Source organism: Bos taurus, chromosome 14, assembly GCF_002263795.3.
Source record: "Bos taurus isolate L1 Dominette 01449 registration number 42190680 breed Hereford chromosome 14, ARS-UCD2.0, whole genome shotgun sequence".
Classification (NCBI taxonomy): domain Eukaryota; kingdom Metazoa; phylum Chordata; class Mammalia; order Artiodactyla; family Bovidae; genus Bos; species Bos taurus.
Window position 1 is genome coordinate 1,901,726 of NC_037341.1, and position 23,474 is coordinate 1,925,199.

The 23,474-nt window shown below is 50.3% G+C and overlaps 1 protein-coding gene across 8 annotated transcripts in view; it reads left to right on the forward strand.

Annotated features, from left to right (window-relative positions):
• Positions 1–826: 826 nt before the first annotated feature.
• Positions 827–23,474, forward strand: part of TSNARE1 (t-SNARE domain containing 1) — a 117,413-nt gene continuing 94,765 nt past the window's right edge. For 7 of the 8 annotated variants that reach the window (XR_009497077.1, XM_059893308.1, XM_059893307.1 and 4 more), the window contains exon 1: positions 835–873. The gene's annotated coding sequence lies outside the window, so the exon portion shown is untranslated. 8 annotated transcript variants of the gene reach the window in all.

Here is a 23,474-nt window from a genome sequence, read left to right on the forward strand (position 1 = left end):
CTTCCACGGGTCCCTGGTGCCAAAACAGCTTGGGACGCAGCTAGACTACCCTGTTGGGGGTTGGGGAGCTGGGTCGGCAGGAAGCACACTCTGCAGGCGGTCGTCCTGGAGGAGGTGTGGTCCCGTTTCCCCTCCTTCCCTCCACCCCCCAGCACGGGGCGTGGCCCCGCACCTTCAGCTCCACAGCCGGGCGCTCTGGAGACCCGTCCCCATAAGGCCCTCGGCGGAAAGGCTTTGGTCTGCGCCCCAGCAGGTGCGGATCAAGGCGTGGCGTCCAGGGGCGCGGCTCCTCTCGGCAGTCCCCGTGGGCCGTCCTAGACCTGGGCGCCGACCCTTCTGTCCTCGGCTCTCGAGTCCAGGCCCTGCGTGATCCCTGCGTCGCAGCGGCACTGCCTCTCAGATCCTTGAGATCTGGTTGGGCGTCCAAAGCGAGTCCTCCCACTTCGTGTCTAAGTGACCCTGCTCCGCAGATGGGAATACATAGCCTCGGAGAAGCGAGTAAGCCGGCCCCGAGGCCGCTACTTGATGCACGGTACTTCGTGGCTCTCGAGGACCACACAGCCCGGCGACCGCAAGCGCGCCTGCCGGGCGCAGGCTTTCTGGCCCAGTCGGCCGCCGTCCCAGGCCGTTTCCGCCGCCCGCGCGGGGCCCTCTGGGACTTGTAGTTCCGAATCGTACACCGCCCTCGGCGCGTCCGTGGCTCTGCGGCCATTGGCTGGCTTGAGGCGTCGGGGCTGCGCGACGGGCGGGAGCGCCTCGCGGCCCTCGCCGCGCGGAAGGGTCGTCACGTGATATTTGGCTCCTGGCTCCGCCCCCTCCCCGCCCCGCCCGCCTAGAGCGCACGGAGCGCGCCCGCGAGCTACCCAGGCCCAGGTGAGGCGGCTGCGCGCGGAGGAGCCGGGCCGGCGGCGGCGGACCGGCGGGGCAAGGCTGGGTCGGCTCGGGGCCGCGTTCCCCGAGGCGGGGCCGACGCCGAAAGGGGCGCGCGGGGCCCGCGGGGGCCGGGGGCGGGGCGCGCGCGGGGCGGGCGGGGCCTCCGGGAGGGGCGGGGCTGCAGTGGGCTGAGGCCTGGGGGCGGGGCCGGGGGCGGGGCGGGTCTCGGGGGCGGAGCGCTTGTCCAGGGGCCCCAGTGCCCACTTGCTGGGCACCGGAATGGTCCTCATCGCCCGCGAGTGGGAGGGAGCCGTCGAGGGAGAGCTCGGCCCCGCGTGCCTCTTCTCCGGGCGTTCCTGCCCTCCCTCCACGTTTGGCTTGAAACGTGCCTCCTGGGCTCCGAGGATGAGGGCTCTCCCGCCTGTCCACCTTCTGTTGACCCCGATCTGTGCTGCCTCAGTGGACTCCCTTCGGGGACCTCCTGTCGGGAGACTCAAGTCTCACTCATGCCCTCTGGGCTCCACGCGCGGCCACTAGCTAGTGAGGCGCAGGCCTGGAATACTGCGGTCACGGCAGAAAGTTCTGAGGGTGAAGCAGTGGGACTAGAGGGGCCTCTGCCATGGCAGCTACGCCCGGCTCTCTCCTCCCCTGCCTTCTTCCTGCCCACGGCTTGGTTCCTGGCTGGATGGCACCTCACCGTCCTTCCAGTGGGTCTCAGCCCGCTTTCCTGACCACCCTTTCCGATCACTACCCTGGTTCAGGTCCCTTCCCTTTTCCTTCCCAGCGCTTCACGTTTTGTGTTTCTCACTTGTTTGCGTCTTTTCTGCTTTATCCTGGGTCCCCGTGAGGCAGGGGTTGCTATTGTTCCTCACTGTAGCCCCAGTGTGGACACAGTGTCAGGGTGAGAACCAGGGCAAGCATGTCAGTATTGGCGTGCTTCGGTCTATTACAGTGATATTTCCTAGTGGCTCAGCCTCATACACCGCAGGTCCTCAGTAGAAACCTGGTTCAGCAAATGCTTGCCCAGGAGTGGCTGTGGGAAAGTGGCAGTCCAGGAAGGCTTCCTGGAGGAGGTGGAGCTTCCTGGCCCCCTGCACATTTCTCTCCTCCTCTCTTGGCCTGTTTGCCCTGTCTGTATCCCCGCTGCCTTCCCTGGGTGCTCCTCTGCAGGCCCTGAGGTGGGCATCTAGGCACAGGCACTGCTCTCTGGGGGTTTTGGGTCTTGTGGGCAGACAGGAGTCCTTAAGTCCCCTCCTGTAAGGTGATGGTTGGTCGGGACCTGGTTCCTGCCTTCTGCTCCAGCCACATCTTCCACCACTTGCTTTGTGTGGCCCGCTAGGGCACACGCTCTTAGTTCCTGCACATCATGTCTTTTCTCACTGGTATGAGGCTGTCTGTGTCTTCCTCTTAGAATGCCTTCTACTCTGACTGTCCCCTACCTCCCCTGGGTTGGTTCACCCATGTCTGTGCCCATGGCTCACAGCACACAGCACCCTGCTTGTTACTGAGAGTTTTCTTGCTCTCTGACTAGTGTTTGGACTAGTGCTGGGGAGAAGTGAACTGTTGGTTAGACCTGTTTTTTTTTTTTTTAAATGCGCACAGGCATGTCTGTGGTTGCTGGGTTTGTTTTGATTGTATTATTTGCTACAAGAGGAATTTAACCTGGGCGGCTCAGTCCAGCCGTAATTCTTTCTGTTATTTGAATTGTGATTTGTGACATCACTAGTAATGATGGACTTGCTGGGCTGTGAAGGTAGCGGCCTCTGAGATTTGGCTGTTTTCTGCCAGAACACCCAGCACTGCCTGGCTCGTAAGTGTTTGCTGGATCCGTAAATGGAGGAGTGGGCGATGAAAGACTAAAGTGGAGGGAGAATGAGCAGATCAGAGTGGAGGGTCCTGTTCTGCCTCCTCCAGCGATGTTGCCCTGGGTGTTTGATGCTGGTCCTTGCACTTGTCCCTGCTCTCTGCTCTGAATGTCCTTGTCCTGCGTGGGTGCCTTAGGGCAGAGGAGGCAAATACCACTCACAGATTTTCTTGAAGCCAGACATGAGAATCAGAGAAGAAATGTGGATAACATAACTGTGTAGGGCAGTCCCTCATACCACAAATATTAGTGCACACTATCATCTGGGAGACACAGTAGTGAGCCTGACAGATAACATTCCTGTTGCCGTAATAAATAGGACCGTTTTCAGTTCAGTCCAGTCGCTCAGTCATGTCCGACTCTTTGCGACCCCATGAATCGCAGCACGCCAGGCCTCCCTGTCCATCACCAACTCCCGGAGTTCACTCAGACTCACGTCCATCGAGTCAGTGATGCCATCCAGCCATCTCATCCTCTGTCGTCCCCTTCTCCTCCTGCTCCCAATCCCTCCCAGCATCAGAGTCTTTTCCAGTGAGTCAACTCTTCGCATGAGGTGGCCAAAGTACTGGAGTTTCAGCTTTAGCATCATTCCTTCCAAAGAAATCCCAGGGCTGATCTCTTTCAGAATGGACTGGTTGGATGTCCTTGCAGTCCAAGGGACGCTCAAGAGTCTTCTCCAACACCACAGTTCAAAAGCATCAATTCTTCGGCGCTCAGCCTTCTTCACAGTCCAACTCTCAAATCCATACATGACCACAGGAAAAACCATAGCCTTAACTAGACGAACCTTTGTTGGCAGAGTAATGTCTCTGCTTTTGAATATGCTGTCTAGGTTGGTCATAACTTTCCTTCCAACGAGTAAGTGTCTTTTAATTTCATGGCTGCAGTCACCATCTGCAGTGATTTTGGAGCCCCCAAAAATAAAGTCTGACACTGTTTCCACCGTTTCCCCATCTATTTCCCATGAAGTGATGGGACCGGATGCCATGATCTTCGTTTTCTGAATGTTGAGCTTCAAGCCAACTTTTTCACTCTCCACTTCACTTTCATCAAGAGACTTTTTAGTTCCTCTTCACTTTCTGCCATAAGGGTAGTGTCATCTGCATATCTGAGGTTATTGATATTTCTCCCAGCAATCTTGATTCCAGCTTGTGCTTCTTCCAGTCCAGCGTTTCTTGTGATGTACTCTGCATATAAGTTAAATAAGCAGGGTGACAATATATAGCCTTGACGTACTCCTTTTCCTATTTGGAACCAGTCTGTTGTTCCATGTCCAGTTCGAACTGTTGCTTCCTGACCTGCATACAGATTTCTCAAGAGGCAGATCAGATGGTCTGGTATTCCCATCTCTTTCAGAATTTTCCACAGTTTATTGTGATCCACACAGTCAAAGGCTTTGGCATAGTCAATAAAGCAGAAATAGATGTTTTTATGGAACTCTCTTGCTTTTTCCATGATCCAGCGGATGTTGGCAATTTGATCTCTGGTTCCTCTGCCTTTTCTAAAACCAGCTTGAACATCAGGAAGTTCATGGTTCACATATTGCTGAAGCCTGGCTTGGAGAATTTTGAGCATTACTTTACTAGCGTGTGAGATGAGTGCAATTGTGCGGTAGTTTGAGCATTCTCTGGCATTGCCTTTCTTTGGGATTGGAATGAAAACTGACCTTTTCCAGTGCTGTGGCCACTGCTGAGTTTTCCAAATGTGCTGGCATATTGAGTGCAGCACTTTCACAGCATCATCTTTCAGGATTTGAAATAGCTCAACTGGAATTCCATCACCTCCACTAGCTTTGTTCGTAGTGATGCTTTCTAAGGCCCACTTGACTTCACATTCCAGGATGTCTGGCTCTAGGTCAGTGATCGCACCATCGTGATTATCTGGGTCATGAAGATCTTTTTTGTACAGTTCTTCTGTGTATTCTTGCCATCTCTTCTTAATATCTTCTGCTTCTGTTAGGTCCAAACCATTTCTGTCCTTTATCGAGCCCATCTTTGCATGAAATGTTCCCTTGGTATCTCTAATTTTCTTGAAGAGATCTCTAATCTTTCCCATTCTGTTGTTTTCCTCTATTTCCTTGCATTGATCTCTGAGGAAGGCTTTCTTATCTCTCCTTGCTATTCTTTGGAACTCTGCATTCAGATGCTTATAACTTTCCTTTCCTCCTTTGCTTTTCGCTTCTCTTCTTTTCACAGCTATTTGTAAGGCCTCCCCAGACAGCCATTTTGCTTTTTTGCATTTCTTTTCCATGGGGATGGTCTTGATCCCTGTCTCCTGTACAATGTCACGAACCTCATTCCATAGTTCATCAGGCACTCTATCTATCAGATCTAGGCCCTTAAATCTATTTCTCACTTCCACTGTATAATCATAAGGGATTTGATTTAGGTCATACCTGAATGGTCTAGTGGTTTTCCCTACTTTCTTCAATTTAAGTCTGAATTTGGCAATAAGGAGTTCATGGTCTGAGCCACAGTCAGCTCCTGGTCTTGTTTTTACTGACTGTATAGAGCTTCTCCATCTTTGGCTGCAAAGAATATAATCAATCTGGTTTCGGTGTTGACCATCTGGTGATGTCCATGTGTAGAGTCTTCTCTTGTGTTGTTGGAAGAGGATGTTTGTTATGACCAGTGCATTTTCTTGGCAAAACTCAGTTAGTCTTTGCCCTGCTTCCTTCCGTATTCCAAGGCCAAATTTGCCTGTTACTCCAGGTGTTTCTTGACTTCCTACTTTTGCATTCCAGTCCCCTATAATGAAAAGGACATCTTTTTTGGGTGTTAGTTCTAAAAGGTCTTGTAGGTCTTCATAGAACCGTTCAACTTCAGTTTCTTCAGCATTACTGGTTGGGGCATAGACTTGGATTACTGTGATATTGAATGGTTTGCTTTGGAAACGAACAGAGATCATTCTGTCATTTTTGAGATTGCATCCAAGTACTGCATTTCGGACTCTTTTGTTGACCATGATGGCTACTCCATTTCTTCTGAGGGATTCCTGCCCGCAGTAGTAGATACAATGGTCATCTGAGTTAATTATGCAGAAAATTAAGTGGCGCGATAGAGAACTGAGCACTAGTGATAGAAGGTGAGTTGGAAGTGCCGTTGCCGAGGCGCGTGCGCCGAGGCCCTGGGAGGGGCTCTGGGGGTCAGGGAGTGCCCGGGAGGCTGGTGTGGCCGCCCCACTTCTGAGCAGCCCTCTGGCTCCAGAGAGCTGGCTCCGGCCTGCCTGTGCGGCACACTAGTGGGCACACAGGAGAAGCGACCATTGTCAGCCTCTTCGTATCATAGCTGTGATGGTCATCACCGCTTATGGAGCTCTGGGGTCTGCCAGGCAGCTGCTGCTGCTGCTAAGTCGCTTCAGTCGTGTCTGACCTGTGCAGCCCCATAGACGGCAGCCCACCAGGCTCCCCCATCCCTCGGATTCTCCAGGCAAGAACACTGGAGTGTGTTGCCATTTCCTTCTCCAATGCTTGCAAGTGAAAAGTGAAAGTGAAGTTGCTCAGTCGTGTCCGACCCTCAGCGACCCCGTGGTCTGCAGCCTACCAGGCTCCTCTGTCCATGGGATTTTCCAGGCAGGAGTACTGGAGTGGGGTGCCACTGCCTTCTCCGAGGCAGCTGCTGGGTTCCTTATATTCCTAAGATCAGGACACTTCCTAGGGCTGGGTAGCTTATCCAGAGTCACAGGCCCGTAAGTGAGTGGCCGGGATTTGATCTCAGCCCGTTGGCTCCCGAGCCTGCTCACCACTCTGCAGCCCTACCCGCCCAGCACTCCTGCTCTCCTGCCTCCCGGACGACAGATGGGAGGGTGCTTACACCCCGGAGGATGCCCTGTCCCTTGGAGGACGTCTGTGGTGATGGTGGTGGTTACCCTGGTAAAGACTTAATCCTGGACTCCCCTCAGTGTTGAACCGATGTTCTCAAGCAGAGCCAGGCAAGGGTCGGGGGCATCAGGAGCCCAGGTCTGGAAGTGTGTTTTCGGCTGGGATCGGGGGGAGGCTGGCCTGGAACTTGGAGTTCTGGTTCCCAGTGCGGCAGATGGAAAGGAGGTTAGAGTGAGCCCACCGTTGGCTGCGGCTGCTCTCCAGGTCCTGTGGAAAGGTGTCCAGTTGTCTAGTCAAGCATTTTTAGGGCTTTGGTACCAGGCACTGTGCTCGGGCACCTGTCTGTCCATGTCTGTCCTCTGATGCCCAAGCCAGACCCTGGATGTGGCCTCTAGCGGGGGTGCAGACTGCACCTGCACCTACTTGGAAGCTTGATATTGGGGGTGCGGGGTGGCGGTGGGGGTGGGATGCTGCCTGGGGAGGACAGAGGGCAGGCCCCTCGGGAGATGAGGGGTGTCAGAGCTCTGCTCAGGAGTCAGCGCCAGCCGGGGGCAGCCCCCCGCCTCCCGCCCAGCCACCTCTGGCTACCCTCCACCGGGATCCATAATCCATTCCTGCCAAGTGTTTGGAAAGGGACTCATTTCACACCAGCAGCCCGGAATCAGTCCCTCCCACGGTAGCCCAGAAGCCTCCACCCGGGCCTGGCTGCCCTCAGCACCGGCTCTCGGTGGCCGTGCTAATGAGGAGCTGGATCCCTGCCCCGGCCTGCCCTCCTCCTGCCAGGGTGCTAATGAGCTCGCGAGGCAGGAAACGGGCCTGGGCTCCAGAGCCAGGGTCCAGAAAGGCTTCACTTGCAGGGCTGATGTCCCAGCTGGTCCCTGCACCCCCAGTCCCCTCTCAGTGTCCTGGCTTTTCTTGCCCAGGGGCCAGTCTGCAGCATCAGGCTGCCTGTTGCACTTGCCCTTTGCAGCTCTGGCAGTGTCTTTTCAGCCTGGATGTCTTTTCAGCCTCTGGTCGACCCGCTGGGCTGACTTCTCGGCTGCCCAGACCTGTCCTTTGGGATCAGCTCTGCTGCCCTGCTGGCTGGAATGGCCGGGCGCCAACCCCACCTGGTCTTAGAGCTGTTGGTCAGAGCAGGGAGGCGGGGAGAGGGGATGTCTGTTTTCCCGAGGCTGCAAAGTGCAGGGCAGGCTGGGAGCAGGACCGTGAGTCCAGCCCCAGAACCTGGACTTTATCCACAGTGTCATCAGTGTGGGGTTGTGGAGAGCTGCTGGACCAGTGGAGGGGACCTCCCGGAACTGGAGGCTTCTAGTTACCCTAGCTGCCTGCTCCTTCTCCCTTCCCACAGAGCAGCTCTGGTCTCCTCCATTCTATGTGAACTCTCTGGGGATGATTGTGTTTGAAGAAAGGATCCTGCAGCTGGAAAGCTCTAAAGCTGGCTCTGCCCTTGTTTTACACTGGGACGGGGGTGGTTGAGGCCTGAGCCGCCTGCTGCTGTGGGGTGCAGCCTTGTCTGGCCTCCTGTCTGGCAGTGTGTGTTGCTGCCCACCTGTGGGAGGGCTTGGAGGCCTGTGGAGGAGGGGCCCCACAGGCAGCATGCGGGCTGGGCTCTGTCTTAAGAGCCAGGATGGCCACCTGGGCAAGAGTGAAGTCAGGCAGGCATGGGTGGGACTGGATGAGCAGAAGTCCTGGCAGTGTCGGGTAGGCCTTGCTGCAGCACCGAGCACCCCCCAGGTGCCAGCAGTGGCAAGCCCTAAGGCGGCTTGTGCCTTGGGAAGGGTGCCCTTCCTCCCTTTGCTTGCCCTTTCCTCCTGGGACTGCTCTGTGCCCAGAAAGAGGGTGAACCGTGGTGGGGTTCCCCTCCTATGGTCCCCACGTTCCAGGGGGCCGGCGCTCAGGAGCCAGGCCAGGCTGAATGCGTCCTCTGTTTTGTCCACCTGGCGGCCTCGGGCATGGACGCCAGCAGCCCCGTGTCTTTTCTCTTTTTGTTATTAAGCTTTACATTTGGCCACGTTGTGTATTCACGTTGTAGGAACTAATTCTGAGCCTCCTGTGTTCCTTTCCCCGGTTTCTCAGGAAGCTGTAGCACAGTCACACCCAGGACACCAGCGAGGGTGTAGTGGGGATACAGGCTGCTTCTGTCATGTGGCGTCACTCTGGTGGCCATGCCCACCTCCCTGCCACCCTCGCCCCCCTGAATTCCTCGGAAGCCCCGGCCTGTCCTCCTTTTTCCTTGTCATTTCATACAAATGGAATCAGACAGTATGTGGCCCTTGGGGACTGACTCTTTTCATTTGGTGTAATTCCCTGGAGGTTTTTCTTGCTTGTCATATGTATCCGTACTTTGCTTCTTTTTGCCCCTGGGTCTGCCGTGCTATGGTGTGAATGGACCACAGTCTAACGGTTTCAGTGCCTTGTGCTTTTTGAAAAGTTTATATAGTTCAAAAGTAGAAACGTATAAGGAAGGGACTTTTCTGGTTGTCCAGTGGCTAAGACTCCACACTCTCAGCGCAGGGTCAGGGGACTTGATCCCACATGCCGCATCTGAGAGTTTGTATGTCACGAATAAAGATTCCCCTGTGCTGCAGCCAGGGCTTCCCAGGTGGCACGGAGGTGAAGATTCCACTTGTCAACGTAGGAGATGCAGGAGGTGCGGGTTTTAGCCTTGGTTCGGGAAGATCCCCTGGAGGAGGAAATGGCACCCCACTCTAGTATTCTTGCCCGGAGAATCCCATGGACAGAGGAGCCTGGTGGGCTATAGTCCACAGGGTCACACAGAATAACTGAAAGATCGTGTGTGGCGCGGCGAAGAGGGAGGATCCCGAGAGTCGCAGCTGAAACTTGGTGCCACCGGGTGAGTAACTGCATGAATCCAGAAACGCACATTAAAGAGACACACGAGGAGGCTTGCAGTAGAGAGGTGAAGGTCTCCCCATCCCAGCGGGCCAGGTCCACGTCTCCACACGTGACCTGCCGCTGGTCTCGTACCTGTCCTTCCACATACATAAGAATATGATTACCAACCGAGGAAGAAATCTGTGCCCCGCACCCGGCCCCCCGCCACAAACCAAAACGTCCTGGAGGTCTTCCCCCATCAGTACAGAGAGCTTTTCTTTTCCTTGTCGACAACTACAGAGTGGTTCAAATATGGATATTTCAGAATCAATTTAACACAGTCTTTTGTTGATAGAAATCATGACAGAACGAATGACTGGTTTGTATGTCATCTGACGCGTGTATGTAGGATGTATCCTCCGGGTCGGAAGACTCAGACCTTCCTCGTTAGGACACACTGCCAACTCCCCCCACCAAAGTGGTGCCCCAATCCATACCCCCTCAGGAGTTGTGGGTGCCTGTCCCCCAGCTGCTCCCACGCTGAGTGTGGTCAGGCTTCAGAGGGGGACAGTCTGCCTTGCCTATGTGATGAATGAATGTGGTACGTTTTTATGTATCACAGAGCCATTTGTATTTTCCGTGTGAGCTTTCTGCTCCTTGACTTTGCTCGTGTTTTGAAAGCGCGTGGTGACTCTGCTTTCCCTGCTGACTGTGGACGTGGGCTCTCTGAGCGTCAGCTGGGTTCAGGGCATTTGCCGCCGCTGTTTGTTGTCCTCACTGTTCTGCCACTTTCGTGCCATCAGATCTGCCAGCTTTCACGTGTGGCGCTTGGATTTGGAGGTGTAGTTGATGAAGGCTTCTTTGCTTTAAGGTTAAAAAGAAATCCTGTGTTTTCTTCTCATTCTTGTTGATTTGCTTTTAAAGTTTTTATTCAATTGTATTTTATCCTGGCATATGGTGTGAGATACGGATATGACCTTAATTTTTTCCAGATGATTTATCGATAGTCCTGTCCGGGTTATTAAAAAGTCCATTTCTTCCCCGGTTTTGGGGTTTTAGGTTTTGGTTTTAGGTTTTGGGGTTTTAGGTTTTGGTTTTAGGGGCTAGGCATGCTCCAAACTGCCATTTGTGTTTAGAGTTTAAAATTATGTATTTATTGGGATAAGAGCACTTTACCAAAGACCTGCGTGGCTGCATGGCATAGGAGCGGTGGAGAGGAGATACCCCACGTCCAAGGTCAGGAGCGGTGACCTGGAGGAGATACCCCATGTCCAAGGTCAGGAGCGGCGGCCGTGAGGAGATACCTCACTTCCAAGGTAAGAGAAACCCAAATAAGACAGTAAGCGCTGAGAGAGGGCATCAGAAGGCAGACAGACTGAAACCACAATCACAGAAAACTAGCCAATCTGATCACACGGACCACAGCCTTGCCTAACTCAGTGAAACTAAGCCATGCTGTGTGGGGCCACCCAAGATGGGAGGGTCATGGTGGAGAGGTCTGACAGAATGTGGTCCACTGGAGAAGGGAATGGCAAACCACTTCAGTATTCTTGCCTTGAGAACCTCATGAACAGTATGAAAATGCAAAATGATAGGATACTGAAAGATGGAACTTCCCGGGTCAGTAGGTGCCCAGTATGCTACTGGAGATCAGTGGGGAAATAACTCCAGAAAGAAGAAGGGATGGAGCTAAAGCAAAAACAACACGCAGTTGTGGATGTGACTGGTGATAGAAGCAAGGTCTGATGCTGTAAAGAGCAATATTGCATAGGAACCTGGAATGTTAGGTCCATGAATCAAGGCAAATTGGAAGTGGTCAAACAGGAGATGGCAAGAGTGAACGTTGACATTTTAGGAAGCAGCAAACCAAAATGGACTGGAATGGGTGAATTTAACTCAGATGACCATTATATCTACTACTCTGGGCAGGAATCCCTTAGAAGAAATGGAGTAGCCATCATAGTCAACAGAGAGTCCAAAATGCAGTACTTGGATGCAATCTCAAAAATGACAGAATGATCTCTGTTCGTTTCCAAGGCAAGCCATTCAATATCACTGTAATCCAAGTCTATGCCTTGACCAGAAATGCTGAAGAAGCTGAAGTTGAACGGTTCTATGAAGGCTTTCAAGACCTTTTAGAACTAACACCCAAAAAAGATGTCCTTTTCATTATAGGGGACTGGAATGCAAAAGTAGGAAGTCAAGAACACCTGGAGTAACAGGCAAATTTGGCCTTGGAGTACAGAATGAAGCAGGGCAAAGGCTAATAGAGTTTTGCCAAGAAAATGCACTGGTCATAGCAAACACCCTCTTCTAACAACACAAGAGAAGACTCTACACATGGACATCACCAGATGGTCGACACCGAAATCAGATTGAATATATTCTTTGCAGCCAAAGATGGAGAAGCTCTATACAGTCAGCAAAAACAAGACCAGGAGCTGACTGTGGCTCAGACCATGAACTCCTTATTGCCAAATTCAGATTTAAATTGAAGAAAGTAGGGAAAACCACTAGACCATTCAGGTATGACCTAAATCAAATCGTTTATGATTATACAGTGGAAGTGAGATAGATTTAAGGGACTAGATCTGCTAGAGTGCCTGATGAACTATGGACAGAGGTTCATGACGTTGTGCAGGAGACAGGGATCAAGACCATCCCCAAGAAAAAGAAATGCAAAAAAGCAAAATGGCTGTCTGGGGAGGCCTTACAAATAGCTGTGAAAAGAAGAGAAGTGAAAAGCAAAGGAGGAAAGGAAAGATATAAGCATCTGAATGCAGAGTTCCAAAGAATAGCAAGGAGAGATAAGAAAGCCTTCCTCAGAGATCAATGCAAGGAAATAGAGGAAAACAACAGAATGGGAAAGACTAGAGATCTCTTCAAGAAAATTAGAGATACCAAGGGAACATTTCATGCAAAGATGAGCTCGATAAAGGACAGAAATGGTATGGACCTAACAGAAATAGAAGATATTAAGAAGAGGTGGCAAGAATACACAGAAGAACTGTACAAAATAGATCTTCACGACTCAGATAATCACGATGATATGATCACTGACTTAGAGCCAGACATCCTGGAATGTGAAGTCAAGTGGGCCTTAGAAAGCATCACTACGAACAAAGCTAGTGGAGGTGATGGAATTCCAGTTGAGCTATTCCAAATCCTGAAAGGTGATGCTGAGAAAGTGCTGCACTTAATATGCCAGCAAATTTGGAAAACTCAGCAGTGGCCACAGCACTGGAAAAGATCAGTCTTCATTCCAATCCCAAAGAAAGGCAATGCCAAAGAATGCTCAGACTACCGCATAATTGTACTCATTTCAGAAGCTAGTAAAGTAATGTTTAAAATTCTCCAAGCCAGGCTTCAGCAATACGTGAACCGTGAACTTCCTGATGTTCAAGCTGGTTTTAGAAAAGGCAGAGGAACCAGAGATCAAATTGCCAACATCTGTTGGATCATGAAAAAAGCAAGAGAGTTCCAGAAAAACATCTATTTCTGCTTTATTGACTATGCCAAAGCCTTTGACTGTGTGGATCAAAACAAACTGGAAAATTCTGAAAGAGATGGGAATACCAGACCACCTGACCTGCCTCTTGAGAAATCTGTATGCAGGTCAGGAAGCAACAATTTGAACTGGACATGGAACAACAGACTGGTTCCAAATAGGAAAAGGAGTACGTCAAGGCTGTATATTGTCACCCTGCTTATTTAACTTCTATGCAGAGTACATCATGAGAAATGGTGGGCTGGATAAAGCAGAAGCTGGAATCAAGATTGCTGGGAGAAATATCAATAACCTCAGATATGCAGATGACACCACCCTTATGGCAGAAAGTGAAGAAGAACTAAAGAGCCTCTTGATTAAAGTGAAAGAGGAGAGTGAAAAAGTTGACTTAAAGTTCAACATTCAGAAAACGAAGATCATGGCGTTCGGTCCCATCACTTCATGGGAAATAGATGGGGAAACAGTAAGAACAGTGGCTGACTTTATTTTGGGGGGCTCCAAAATCACTGCAGATGGTGATTGCAGCCATGAAATTAAAAGATGCTTACTCGTTGGAAGGAAAGTTAGGACCAACCTAGACAGCATATTCAAAAGCAGAGACATTACTTTGCCAACAAAGGTCCATCTTAGTCAAGGCTATGATTTTTCCAGTAGTCATGTATGGATGTGAGAATTGGACTATAAAGAAGGCTGAGCGCCGAAGAGTTGATGCTTTTGAACTGTGGTGTTGGAGAAGACTCTTGAGAGTCCCTTGGACTGATCCAACCTGTCCATCCTAAAGGAAATCAGTCCTGGGTGTTCATTGGAAGGACTGATGTTGAAGCTGAAACTCCAATACTTTGGCCACCTCATGTGAAGAGCTGACTCATTGGAAAAGACCCTGATGCTGGGAAAGATTGAGGGCAGGAGCAGAAGGGGACGACAGAGGATGAGGTGGTTGGATGGCATCACCGACTCAATGGAGATGAGTTTGGGTGAACTGTGGGAGTTAGTGATGGACCGGGAGGCCTGGCATGCCGTGGTTCATAGGGTCGCAAGGAGTCAGAAACGACTGAGCGACTGAACTGAACTGAACCCTCTTCACAGTTTGACGTGCACAGAACAGTACTGCATGCACAGTACAAGTGCTGTGTGCCTGGTACAGTGCTATATACACAGTACAAGTACTGCATGCACAGTACAAGTGCTGTGTGCCTGGTACAGTACTATATACACAGTACAAGTACTGCATGCACAGTACAAGTGCTGTGTGCCTGGTACAGTACTATATACACAGTACAAGTACTGCATGCACAGTACAAGTGCTGTGTGCCTGGTACAGTACTATATACACAGTACAAATACTGCATGCACAGTACAAGTGCTGTGTGCCTGGTACAGTACTATATACACAGTACAAGTACTGCATGCACAGTACAAGTGCCACATCCTGTTGTCCAGGTGCAGCGTTGCCAGCCGTGCTCTGGATCTGCGTCTTCTTGCTTCCCTGCAGCTTTCTCCCTGGTGCTTAGCAGCTCCCCTCCTCCCGGGCCCCAGCCCCTGCAACCACTGTTCTACTCAGTGGTTCTCTGAACGAGACTATTTTATTTATTTATTTTTTATAAATTTATTCGTTCATTTTCTTCCGCTGTGTCGGGCCTTAGTTGTGGCCCCTGGGATCTTCCTTGGATCATCATGGATCTTTTCTGTGTGGCTTGCGGGCTTAGTTGCCCTGTGGCGTGTGGGATCTTAGCTCCCTGACCAGATATTGAACCTGGGTCTCTTCCGTTACAAGGCAGATTCTTAACCACTGGTCCACCAGGCAAGTGCCTGGACTGCTTAGATGCCTTATATAGGTGGCGTCACGCAGTGTTTGTCCTTCTGTAACGGGCTTATTTCACTTTGCACATGTCCCCGAGGTCCATATGTCGTCGCACATGGCAGAATGTGGTTGTTTTTAAAGTCTGAAGCATGTCCACCATGTGGACCTCATCTCCTTCATCTGCAGATGGGACTGAGGTTGTCTCCACGTCTGGGCTGCTGTGAGTGACTCTGCGGTGACCATGGGGGGCATCTGTCCGAGATCCTGATTTTAATTCTTTCAAATAAATGCTCAGAAATGGGATCACTGATTCGTATGTGTTGTGTTAGTTGCTTAGTTGTGTCTTACTCTTTGTGACCCCGTGGACTGTAGCCCACCAGGCTCCTCTGTCCTTGGAATTCTCCAGGCAAGAATAGGGTTGCCATTCCCTTCTCCAGAGGATCCTCCTGGCCCAGGGGATGAACCTGGGGCTCCTGCACTGCAGGCAGATTCCCCACCAACTGAGTCGCCAGGGAAGCCCTTTGGTTTGGTTGCCAAGTTGTGTCTGACTTTCTGTGACCCCTGTGGAGCATGGGTAGCCCACCATGCTCTCCTCTGTCCATGGGATTTCCCAGGCAAGGATACTGGAGTGAGTTGCCATTTTCTTCTCCAAATGCTCAGAAGTGGGATTGCTGAATCGTATGGTAGTTCTGTTTTTAATTTTTGAGGAAGCTTCATGCTGTTCTCCGTGTCAGCTGTGCCATATTGCATCTCTGCTGTCAGTGTACCGGGTTCCAGGTTCTCCACGTCCTCGCCAGCACTGACTCTCTCGTGCTCTCTTGTTTTTGATCATGGCTGTTCTGCCAGGGGTGAGGTGACGTCTCACTGTGGTTTTGATCTGCTTTCCCTGATGATTAGTGACACTGAGCATCTTTTCATGCTCCTCTTGGCTACTTGTATGTCTTCTTTAGAAAAATGTCTGTTCAAGTCCTCATCCCATTTTATAATTGGGTGATTTATTAGTTTTCTTTTTTTTAAGCTATTGAATTGTAGGAGTTCCTTATATGTTTTGGAGATTAACCCCGTATTAGATACACATCATGCTTTACTTATGGTGGTCTTAACAACTTTACAGTTTTTGATTTTTCACGATGTGAAAGTGATACGCATTCATGTTTCAAGTTCTGAATTTGATCTTTTCTTCGACCAATGATGCAGGGTGGATGGTGCTCTCTCATGATGCTAGGCAGCGGGCAGCACCCCATCAGCCCTGGGAGCGCAGGAGTGCACAGCTGGTGCCCTGGCGGTGTTGTGTATTCACTTTTGACAGTGTTCAGCCTGTTACAGGAGATGGTCCATCTGTGCTGTGTCTGTGCGTAGTTGCTCCGTCCTGTCTGACTCTGTGTGACCCCATGAACTGTTGCCCGCCAGGCTCCTCTGTCCGTGGGATTCTCCAGGCAAGAATACTGGGGTGGGTTTCCACGGCCTCCTCCAGGGGATCTTCCCGACCCAGGGACTGAATCGACGTCTTCTGCATTGCAGGTGATCTTTACCAACTGAGCCATCAGGAAGAGACAGTCCATACTTTAGTATAAAATAGGCTTTGTGCTGGATGGTTTTGCCCACTTGTAGGCTAATGTGATTGTTCTGAGCACGTTTCAGGAAGGCCAAGCTAAGCTGTGACCTATGCTGAGTTCGATGTATTAAATGCATTTTCAATTCATCTTCAATTTACAATGAGTTTATCAGGATGTAACCCCATTGTGTGTTAAGGAAGATCTTCCTGTAAATATCTCCTCCAGTTCTGTGGATGCCTTTTCATGCCAATGGTTACTTCCTTTTCTTTGCAGCAGCTTTTTTATTTGTTGTAGTCCCACTCAGCTGTTTTTTTTGTTTGTTTGTTTCTGTTACTTGGAGCTTTCGGTGTCATATCCATGAAATCTTTGTCAAAACCAACGTTTTGAACCTTTGTCCCTGTGCTTTCGTCTCGGAGTTTCACAGTGTGGGGTCTTCTGATTAAGTCTCTAATTGACTGAGTTATCGTGCGTTTGTGGTGTACGGTAGGATCCAAGCTCGTTGTCTTCCAGGTTCAGCTTCAGTTTCCTGGCATTGTTCATTGCCGAGACCGTCCTTTCCCCATGTGTGTTCCTGGCACCCTCGGCAGGTCCGTCTGCTGTCTGTGTGTGCGTGTGTTCTGGGCTCTCTGTGCTGTCCGGTTGGTCTGCGCGTCTCTCCTGCCAGTGGCGCCCTGTTTCACTGGCTGTTGCTCTGTACTGTGCGCTGAAGTCAGGATGTGCATCGCGTCCACCGTCACTGCCCTCTCAGGATTGATGACGTTTGCTTACAAGCTGTTGCATTGTCCCTCTGTGCAATTGTAGTCTCTATTTTAATTAGTAAGGCCTTATGCTGTGTTTCCCTGGTGGCTCAGAGGTTAACGTGTCTGCCTGCAATGCAGGAGACCTGGGTTCGATCCCTGGGTCGGGAAGATCCCCTGGAGAGGGAAACAGCAATCCTCTCCAGTACTCTTGCCTGGAGAATCCCATGGACGGAGGAGCCTGGTGGGCTGCATTCCATGGGGTCGCTAGGAGTCGGGCACGACTGAGCGACTTCACTTTCACTCTTCACTTCCGTGCACTGGAGAAGGAAATGGCAACCCACTCCAGTGTTCTTGCCTGGAGAATCCCAGGAACAGGGAAGCCTGGTGGGCTACAGTCCACGGGGTCTCAAAGAGTCAGACACAACTGAGCGATGTCACTTTCATTTTCACTTTATGCTGTGTTTCAGCATCTCAAAGAACTCATTGCTTTTTTGTCATAACTTTTTTTTTTGCCTGTTCTAGGTTATCTTTACATATGAACTTTGAATTAGCTTGCCTGTTCTTTACTCAGTCCCTTCACCAGACACACACATACACATATTTGCAGTCCCTAAAACCTGATTGGCTTTGGATTGGATTGTGTTAAATGTACAAATTAGGGACAGTGACATCTTTATGACATTGAGTCTCGCTTCTTAAGGTGTTGTGTTTTCTCAGTTGCTTATTAGGTCTCCTCTTATGTAATGCTTTCACATTTTCTTTATTTGCAGGAATTTTATCTATTATTATTATTATTTGCTGTACCGCATTGCTTGAGGGGTGTTAGTTCCCTGACCAGGGATTAAACCCATGTCCCCTGGAGTGGAAACACGGAGGGAGTGTTAATCGCTGGACCACTGGGCGAGTCCCATGTTTTTTTAAATGTTGTGGTTAGGAGTCTCCTCTGCATATCCTCCATTTATGTATGCACATATGACTGCTCTTGATTGCTTCACGTTATTTTGTCCCGTGCTACTTTGCTGAATTGTGCTATTTTTTAGTTAATTTTTTTGGGTTCTCCAGGTATGCAATCTTAGCAGCTGCAAATGGTGATATTTGAACTTCCCTCCCAGTTGTTGTGTTCTGGGCTCCTTCTCGTCCCTGCTCGTGTGAGCAGGTCCTCGGGCATTCTGGGCAGCAGTCATGCTGCTGTTGGGCATCTCTTGCCAGGCACCCCTGGAGTTTCCCTGTGGGGCGGACGTGGGTTTGGAATGAGACACATGCCTTCCAGATGTCAGGGAACAGCCTGTGCTGCCCATTTCATTGAGCATCTTATTTGTAATAAAAATGGAGAATTATTGTTGAATTTGTTAGTTGTTTTTTTTTTTAATCACCTATGGGATGATCACGTGACTTTTCTCCTTAGATATAGTCCCATGGTGAACTATACTCCCGGGAGTTGCTAATGCTGAGACATTCTTGAGTTCCTGGAATGCCCTTCACTTGGTCTGACATGGAATTCCTGGAAGGTGCTGCTGGATACTTTATGCTGGTTAATTTAGCATCTCTGTTGCTTTTCATAAGTAAGCTGGGTCTGTCATTTTTTTTTTTTTTTTGGTGTGTACTTTCTTTTCGGTTTTGGCATCAGGATTACACCTGCTTCATAGACATCATTTAGATGTTTTCTTTCTGATGTGTTTGTAGAGTTGTTGAATAGTATTGAACTATATGGGGTTGCAAAGAGTTGAGCACAGCTGAGCGCCTGGCATGCAGGCTCACGCACGTTTGGTCTGTACGGCGTTGGCAGAGTTTGTGAAACCGTTGGGATCTGGTGCTCTTCTGTTTTGTTTCTGTTTGGAGGAAGAAAATCCTTTAATATTTTTTTTCTTTTTTGGGGGGTCAGTTATAGATGTTTTATTTTCCTAGAAAATTATCAGTTTCATCCAGGTTGTTAGATTTATTCATGTAGACTCGAGTGCAGTTACTGCTTACTATTCTCTTAATTTCCTTGGTTCCTGTGATTTTTTCCTTTGTATTTGCTCCGTGTTTTTTTTTTTTTTTCTTGGTTGGATTGGCTATTTGTTTGCACTGTAGGGTTTTTTCTTCTTCAAAGATTCACCTTTTGGATATTTTTATTAAATTAATCGTCCTTGTTTTCTGCTTCTTAATGCATCGCTTTTTGCTTATAGTTAATTTCTTTTTCTCTCTCCCAGTTTATCTTATCGTTCTTTTCTCTAGGTGTTTAGATGATTGATTAATTTGTTTCTGTTCTTTTCAAAAAAGTGTTTAATATTTAAAGGCTCTTCCTTAAGTTCTGATAGTGTGTTTTCCTTATCAGTGCTGTCTGGAAGGGCTGACATTTTGGTCTGCAGTCTCTTTTCTGGTCCAAGAGTTGTTGAGGAGTAAGTCTTAAAAGCATCTTTTGATTTCTTGGTTTTGTTGTTACTCTAGTTTTAATTGCATTTTGGTCAGAGAATTTCAGTGGTTCTCTTTTGAACTTTTCTGGTGTGATGAGGTTCTTCTTGTGTTTCTAGCATGGAGTCAGCTTTCAGTGTTCCACAGGTGCTTGGACAGGAGCTCTGCTCTGTCTTCTGGTGTCAGCGGCCAATGTGTGTGGGTCACGTGTGTCTTAGTTTTTGTCCTCCTGCTCTGTCGTTGACAGAGAAGTGACTTGCACTCCTGCGAGAGTCTGTTTCCGTCCCTTCCCCCGTGTCTCCTGCGACTGCTGGCGACCGTGGACCAACACCACGTTTACCCTCAAGCCCGCCCTTCGCCTCGTCTCCGTGCTCCCAGCTGTGGGTCACAGAGTGCCGCCCGCCCCCGACCCCTCCACGTGCCTGTGTGCGTGCGTGATCCTTCTGTCTGCCGCCTCCTGCTTCCTTCATGGGTGTCTCGTACACGCGCGTGAGATTGGATTTGCTTTACCGTCTAACCTGAGAGTCATTTTTTCTTTGACTGGAGAGGTTAAACTCATTCACGTTGTTGTTCAGTTGTTAAGTCGTGTCCGACTCTTTGCCACCCCATGGACTCAGCATGTCAGGCTTCCCTGTCCTTCACTGTCTCCCAGAGTTTGCTCAAATTCATGTCCATTGAGTCAGTGATGCTGTCAAACCATCTCATTGTCTGTCTGCCTCTTCTCCTCCTGCCTTCATCTTTCCCAGCATCAGGGTCTTTTCTAATGAGTCGGCTCTTCGCATCAGGTGGCCAAAGTATTGGAGCTTCAGCTTCAGCATCAGTCCTTCCAATTCAGGGTTGATTTACTATAACATTGACTGATTTTATCTCCTTGCAGTCCAAGGGACTCTCAAGAGTCTTCTCCAACACCACAGTTTGAAAGCATCAGTTCTTCGGCACTCAGTCTTCTCTCTGGTCCAACTCCCACATCCCTATGTGACTACTGGAAAAACCATAGCTTTGACTATACAGACCTTTGTTGGCAAAGTGATATCTCCGCTTTTTAATATGCTGTGTAGGTTTGTCATAACTTTCCTTCCAAGGAGCAAGCGTCTTTTAATTTTGGGGCTGCAGTCACCGACTGCAGTGATTTTGGAGCCCAAGAAAATAAAATCTGTCACTGGTTCTACTTTTTCCGCTTTATATTTGCCATGAAGTGATGGGATTGGATGCCATGACCTAATTAGTTCTTTGAATGTTGAGTTTTAAGCCAGTTTTTTCACTCTCCTCTTTTACCCCCATCAAAAGGCTCTTTAGTTCTTTGCTTTCTGCCATGAGGGTGGTGTCATCTGCATATCTGAGGTTGTTGATATTTCTCCCGGCAATCTTGATTCCAGCTTGTGATTCATCCAGCCTAGCGTTTTGCATAATGTGCTCTGTATAGAAGTTAAATAAGCAGGGTGACAATACACAGCCTTGATGTACTCCTTTCCCAATTTTAAACCAGTCAGTTGTTCCATGTAAGGTTTTAACTGTTGCTTCTTCTCTTGCATTCAGATTTCTCTGGGAGCAGGTAAGGTGGTTTGCTATTCCTGTCTCTTTAAGAATTTCCAGTTTGTTCTGATACAGTCAAAGGCTTTTACGTAGTCAATGAAGCAGAAGTAATTTTTTGGAATTCCCTTGCTTTCTCTATGATCCAGCGAATGTTGGCAATTTGATCTCTGGTTCCTGTGCCTTTTCTAAACCCAGCTTGAATATCTGAAAGTTCTTTGTTCACTACCATACTGCTGAAGCCTAGCTTGAAGGATTTTGAGCATAACCTACTAGCATGCAAAATGAGCACAATAGTGCTGTAGTTTGAGCATTCTTTGGCATTGCTTTTTTCTGGGATTGGAATGAAAACTGACCTTTTCTAGTCTTGTGGCCACTGCAGAGTCTTCCAAATTTGCTGATATATTGAGTGCAGCACTTTAGTAGCATCATATTTTAGAATTTTAAATAGGCTCAGTTGGAATTCCATCACCTCCACTAGCTTTTTTCACAGTAATGCTTTCCTGAGGCTAACTTGACTTTACACTTCAGGATATCTGGCTCTAGGTTAGTGACCACACCATCATGGTTATCCTGGTCATTAAGAATTTTTTTTGTATAGTTCTTCTGTGTATTCTTGCCACCTCTTCTTAATCTCTTCTCTTTCTGTTAGGTCCTTACTGTTTCTGTCATTTATCGTGCCCATCCTTGCATGAAATATTCCCTTGATATCTCCAATTTTCTTGAAGAGATCTCTAGTCTTTCCCCTTCTATTATTTGACATTATCATTGACATTAATTGACTTTAACTAACATTAGTTGTGGAGAAGGCAATGGCACCCCACTCCAGTACTCTTGCCTGGAAAATCCCATGGATGGAGGAGCCTGGTGGGCTGTAGTCCATGGGGTCATTAAGAGTCTGACATGACTGAGAGACTTCACTTTAACTTTTCACTTTCATGCATTGGAGAAGGAAATGGTAACCCATTCCAGTGTTCTTGCCTGGAGAATCGCAGGGGTGGGGAAGTCTGGTAGGCTGCCATCTCTGGGGTCACAGAGTCGGACACCACTGAAGCGACTTAGCAGCAGCAGCAGCAGCAGCATTAGTTGAGGGCCAGCCAGACTGTCTCTGGGCCCGTTGTGCTCAGCACCATGGACAGCTCCACGGGTGGCTCCGTCCTGCTAGCCCATCCTACCTGTGGACGCCTCCTCCCTGCAGGCCTTGGAGCAGGGCGGGAGCCACCGGCTCCCTGCATTGGTGGGTGGGCAGTCAGGGGAGGGGTTGCAGGGAGTTGCTGTGGGTTAGGGCTTGAGGGCAAGCTCTCCTTTCCCCAGGGGCTCCTCCAGCTGGGTCTGCACTTTCAGCTCCTGGTTTGGGGGTCCAGCCCACGCCCCTGCCTGTCACTCTGGGCAGTGACACTTGTGATTTACCTTTGCCGTCTGCAAAAAGGGGGACCCCCATCTTCCTGTTGCCACCCACCCCTCCTGTGGTGGGGGCTCTTGTCCTCAGCCAGTTAAGTTGCTGGTTTCTTCCGTGAAAGCAGCTGTCTCCCAGCCTCTGTCTCCTCAGCATGGCTGCATCCTGTTGTCTGTGAGGAGGGGGTGGCTGTGACCTGGGGGTCGCCATGGGGCTGGTGGCTCATGGAGGACACGCTGCTTCCATGAATGGGGGCCTCCTGAGGGGAGGGCGGGAGTTTCCTGTCCAGTCACGCTGCTGTTGGTGCTGCTCCTGAGGGTGGGTGATGTGACCATGGGCTGGGAGGGAGCCATGGGTGAGGCTGGGAGGGAGCCACGCCCCGGGACACTTAGGCAGTGATGGTGGTGATGGTGCTTCCAGAAGCACGCCCGGCTCCCAGCACACTGAGCCCATGCCTCCCCGCTCCCTCTGTGCGGTGGGGGCTTCCCCGTGGGGCCCCAGCCTTCCCACACCGGGGGCCCTCCATGAACTTAGCCAGTGTGTGCCTGTCTTCGCCCAGGACAGTGGGGGTCTCCTCCCTCCCCACAGAGAGAAGGAGCATAAAGCCTCTGCCATTGGGATCGAGGTGGCAGGTATGTGCCTGCCCCGTTTCCCTGCAGCCAGCGGTGCTCTCAGCAGGCCTGTCCTCACCACGGTCAGTGGCCCCCCACGAAGGGCTGGGGAGAGTCCCCGGGCTTTGGCTGTCTCGTCGGATGACCTTGGCTGTCCTTGCGTCGCTGGCCTCTGCTGGGAAAGCTGGGCTGAGACACCCAGGCATGTCCTGAGCTCCGGTCTGCTGTGTCCACCGCCATGGCCAAGTAGGGGGCGGTGCAGCACAGGCTTTGTCTGGAGACAGACCTGGGTCTGGACCCCACCTCGTCTCAGGTCATCTGGGCTTCCTGGGCAAGTTCTTCCTGGGGAGGTTCCTAACCTGCCTGAGCCTCAGTCTGCTGTCTGTGACATGAACAGCAAAGACTCCTTCCCCAAGGTTAAATGACATGGTGGCTGCGGGCTGCAAGTCCCGGGCCTGATGGGGGCTTGTCCCCAGAAAGTGGGCTGGCTCCCCTCCCGAGCGGGCCGTGCCCGAGAGAATGGGGCCCCCAGCTCCCGCTTCCACC